The sequence below is a fragment of the Arachis hypogaea genome, chromosome 11 (assembly GCF_003086295.3).
Source record: "Arachis hypogaea cultivar Tifrunner chromosome 11, arahy.Tifrunner.gnm2.J5K5, whole genome shotgun sequence".
Lineage (NCBI taxonomy): Eukaryota > Viridiplantae > Streptophyta > Magnoliopsida > Fabales > Fabaceae > Arachis > Arachis hypogaea.
The window spans coordinates 115664693-115670231 of NC_092046.1; the positions used below are offsets into that span (position 1 = coordinate 115664693).

The following is a 5539-nucleotide window of genomic DNA, read 5'->3' on the forward strand; positions in this document are numbered from 1 at the left end:
TTGTGGTTTATTTTGTATTAAATTAGGTAGATTTTCTCAACTTTTTTCACATTTATTCAATGAAATAGCATGGTTTTGTAATTCTCCCTAAATTGTGCTTAATGATTAAAAACATGCTTTAGGCCATAAAATTGATAATTTAATTCACTTTAACTCCATTCAATGCCTTGATATGTGTGTTGAGTGATTTCATGTTTAGAAGGCAAAGATTGGACTGAAGGAATAAAGAAAAAGTATGTAAAAATGGAGAATTCATGAAGAAATGAAGTTTTGGAAATCTTCCATGCGAGGTGTACATGTGACCCAAGCGTACTCGTGACCAGAATTCAACAAGCGACGTGTACGTGTGACCCACGCGTACACGTGACAAGCAGCACATGACTTCATTAATGAAACACGATGGGGGCGATTTTTGGGACTGCAGAAGCCCAATTCAACTCATTTCTAAAGCTATTTCAAGCAAAATTCAAGAGAAAACAAGGGGAGAGCAATTAGGATAGTTTAGTAACATGCTTTAGGTTATATTCTAGAGAAAGAAGCTCTCTCTTCTCTCTAGAATTAGGATAGAATTATGTTGGATTTTTCTTAGATTTAGGTTTAATTCTTGTTTTCATTTACTTCTCCTTTTAATTTCTTGTTGCTACATCTTTGTTCTTTTAATTCTTCTTGTTAATTTCTTATTTTAGTCACTTTTATGTTTATGAACCTTTGTTGATTTTGATTTCTATTTAATGCAATTTGAGGTTATATGTTTCTTATTGATTGATTGAGTTATTATTGTTGCTTTCTTGCTTTTGGTAATTTTAGAATTTATTTTTCTTGCTATTTTACCATGCTTTTCTTTTAGTGCCTTCCAATTGTTTGATAAAATGCTTGGTTGGTTTTTAGAGTAGATTTTGGTACTCTTGCCTCTTGATTGAGGACTTATGTCCCTTGAGATTATTGATATCCAGTTCCATTGGTGATTTAGGGTTGTTAATTGGTTTTAGGACCAATTATGTCCACTTGACTTTCCTTCAATTGTTAGAGAATAACTACATAGAATTAATCCTTTGTAATCATCATATGTTATGGTCAATGGTCCAAGATAGGAAACCTTGACTCTTGATCCTTGCTATGAGTAGCCTTTTAGAATTTATATTTCTTTAATTGTTGGTTTTAATTTCTTGCTCATCAAACCCAAAAATCCCAAAATATACCTCATAACCAACACTACTAGAAAAATCACTTTTAGCGGCCATTTATTTTGCTTTTAGCGGCAATAAAAATAGCCACTAATACATTTACCGGTAATTAGACATTAGTCGTCTTATGCTTTGTCGCTAAAGGTTTTAGTGGCAATTATAACATTTGCCGGTAAAGACTGTTTTAATGGCCGCAAAAAGTATATAACTTTTAGCGACCATTTTCTTGGCAATTTATATGGCCACCAAAAGTAATTCTAAGATTGCAATATTATTCACTTTTAATAGCCATTACTATTGCCTCCAAAACCCATTTTACCGGCAATTTATATAGCCACTAAAAATAATTCTAAAATTGCAATATTATTCACTTTTAGTTGCCATTATTATTGCCGCTAAAATCTTAACTTTTTTAATTACACTCAATCTTTTAGAAATAATAACCTATCCTTTTTTAAAATTTCAAATTATTTTTACTAACAATTATTATTATTGTACATAATATAAATATACTAAAATTAATTACTATAAAATAAAATATTTCATTAAATTCAAAATATTTATACACAAATTTCCCTTAAAAAAGATACAAGGCCAAAATAATGAAGAAAATTTCCAAGAGAGAGGAGCACACTTATCAATAACTCATGGATTTCCCCACACCCAATGCAAATTATTTGTACAATCTCTTTATTATCTGCTTCTATAATCTCATTCGTATTGAAATTATTTGTATGTTGATCGGCTCTATCCTGACGGCATATATATTCTCCGCCGTCGTGTTTACTTCGTACAAGATCATCAGCAGAAGGAATGCTTGTAACTTAGGTAAGATCCTCCCTTTCCATAGTATTTGGTCCACTATTACTGCTATAAAGAGCTTGATGAACTCTAACATACAATGGTTCCTCCAAGACCTTGCTAAGTTGATCATTTTTCGTCATTGAAGCCACAGCCTATAACAATATTATATATATTTATATTAATTGCTCCATTTCAATAAATCAACTTGTGAAGAACTGCAATTAGAAATAAGGTCATCATCACCCGATTAGTAGAAATATAGTGGGAACCAACTAAATGAACTGTGGCAGTACGCTCATTCCTCACTTTAATGCTTGAAGAACCCATCATGCAACAAAAATGATATTATTACATGTAAGAAGTCAATTTTGAATTAAAATTGAAATCCTGTAATTTTATTACCAATTCTAACCCAAACCTAAATGACTTGCAAACAGTTGTCATTTCTCAAAGTATGAAAAACCAAAAAACCAAAAAATGATACTCACAGTTGTACTCGGTCCACCCAATAACTTGACTTTTAAGGTTGTAAATGACAAGTTTATTTGAAAGCACCAAATCTGCAATAGATAAATGAAAAGTATTGTTGAAATTCAGACATTACTAAGCATAATAGTAATAATCATAAAGTTGGCAAGGGCAAATGTTTTTAAGAAAAATACCACCCAGTAAAGTCATATTCTTGTTATCTCTGGACTGAGTCCTACTGTTTTGCCAACCAATGCACCAGAAGTTACCCTGTAGATAGGCCATGTTAGTATTTAACTTATATAAGTATTATACATAACATCTTCAAAACCACTCCCACTATAGGCCCTTCCTTTCAAATCTAGCCACCAAACAAAGGATTTTCATAGTGCATATGTTGTTCCATCCAATAGCAGAACACCATATATAAGCAGAACATGAATGCATAAACATTTTATTTTTAGATGTGTACTCAAGAAAGATAAGATTATGATAAAATCCCGTCAAAGCACTAATACTGTAGAAGGATGAGCCAATGCATATTAATGCGTCATACCTTCCAGTGTACTAAAAGCATGTATACTCGTCATGGAGAGTCTGGACTTTTAAGTCAGGTTATTGAGTAATTATCTATCCCAAGAATGCAATTTAAATTAAAATACACAAAGTTGTAACATAAAGTTTCTCAAAACAATGAAACTCTTATATACCTTAAACACTAGTGGCTCATAAATTGCTTCAGGTAGATAGGCCAAGGTTGTGCCACTGTCAATTATTGTCTCTTTTCTGTCCCCTTGTTGAGATGCATCTGTTGATAGACTAAGAAAAGTATGACCAACTTGAACCCCCTGTCATATTGACATTGTAATAAGGCCTAATTTTTTTCCCATGTCAGATATCTCAAAATATGGATTTTTGAAAAGGAAATATCATAAACAGAAGAATAAAGACTTAGTATCCAAGTCTGGAAAACCTTTCACATGTTAAAAAACAAAATTATCCTAAATGAGCAATTTATAACACCAAACATAGTATATTTGATAAATGACATACTGGTCTTGTAATAATCGAGTCACATTCACTTTAAGCTGCACAACATGCCCAATAGCAAAAATACCACCTCCATTTACTCCATTTAAACAATGAGCAAATATCTTTTTCACTTTGCCAGAAGAAGCAAGTTGTGAAATCAATGAAGAATCAGCTTTTCCAAATCCAAGTATTCCATCAAGTGCTTTCTTCATTTGATGAGCTTATATCTCCAGACTGTCTAGCACCACACCTTAAAAAATCAAAATCTCATGTTAAATTGGAAGGATGGAAAAATAAAAAATAGAGGACCTATTTAAGTATATCAAGTTAATTTATCATACACAATTACCTATGAACACAATTACCTACATCATAAGGCTTCATAGAGAAAGAAACCTTAAGCATATGGAATGTAGGTATAAAGAAAAAATTTCCAAGCTTTTTGCTTACTCCATTGAAGTAACTTCTTAAGTACTGACTAAAAACTCACCGAAAGTAACTTCTTTCGGGTGTCACCTTCTGCAAAGTGAAGTCTCCAACCACATCAATTCTCACAGCATCCTTGACATCAGGAATTACATCAATATTGAAGCCAGTGATGCTTTTTGAGTCAGAAACCTAAAAGCAAATTAAGCAATAAGCATTAAGCATAAGTGTCTTAAAACTTGGATCTACATTGGAATTAACTTCCTTAAAGAAAAGACAAAAGAAGAAATAAAGAGAGAAGGGTCTAAGCGCATACCGAATTCAAAAGAATAACTACCAAGTCATCTTGATAGTACTCAAACAGATAATAGTGCAATATAGCCTCCCATGATTCTAAAGCACATATTGTACCATGATTCTTACCATTTGTTATAAAGAGGTGTCTCCCATGAAAGGCATAAACCTGTAACAAAGAAAAGAATTCATCATTATCCTATTTTATCTATTTAAAGAAGTAAAATTACAACAATGCAAATGACTGATTTCAAGTTCTAGATCTAAAAGAATGGACAACAAAAATATAGAATAGTTATAGTGTAGATAGCATGCTTTTCAATCAGTGCGTGATGGTGTACTTGTACTAGACCCTTCATTATATTCAGAAACACTCCTCAACATATCAAGAAAGTTAGATACTTCTGCTGTCTTGGTCTCTACTAAATTATCTCTATCTCTTGCAACAACCAAATATAGGAATAAATCATAATTAGCAAAACATCATACTCATCAACATTGTACTCATCAACATCAAAATAAGCTACCCTTAAAGCAGTGGTATCATATACTTTGACTTCAGAGTGAGACCTTCCATTATAGTCAAAAGTCAACAACCACTCATAACTCCAAATAATTTATAGAATTTGCAATCCACTTTGATCACTACATCCTTTCACAGAGTCCATGTTCTTAAGACTTTCAAGCAACACCAGGAAACCTCAAACAAGAAAGAACAAGTACAGAAATTCGATACAGCACTAAACCAGATACCTCACCATTGTTGCTGTCAACAATCTCATAATAAACAAAATTAACCATACTGACTGAAACCAAGGTTGTGCAGACCAAAATCTAGATTTAGAAGAGAAAAAGAAAGGAACATTCGACGACGAGTAATCATTCAATTCAACCATTATTTCAGAAATCTAGTATCTCAGAATAAGCAAAAATTAACAAACTCAAACAGAAATTAGAAAATCTAGAAACTCGTATTATTAACAAAAGTACAAAACAAGCAAAATTAAATTGAAGCAGCAATGCTTACCGGCAGCGAAGGAGGAAGGCAAGTGATGGTGACGGAGGAATCGGAAGTGACAACGATGGAGGAAAGAAAGTGAGCTCGAAGAGTGCATGTTGACCTCAGAGAGAGAGAGAGAGAGAGAGAGAGAGGGGGGGAAGGAGAGAGAGAGAGAGGGAGAGCTCAAAAACACGACAACCGACTGAGCAACCTTCGCGATGGCAACGCCACGGGATCAACGCTTCCTTTGTGCGACGGCGATGAGAAGAGGAACGATGAGAACTGAGAAGAGTTCGGTGATGAGAAGAGTTTAACGGCACCCACTTTCTGT

General features: G+C 33.3%; 1 pseudogene; it reads right to left on the bottom strand.

Annotated features, from left to right (window-relative positions):
* Nucleotides 1-1706: 1706 nt before the first annotated feature.
* On the bottom strand, nt 1707-5104 carry LOC112721662 (aspartic proteinase 36-like; annotated as a pseudogene).
* Nucleotides 5105-5539: the final 435 nt, after the last annotated feature.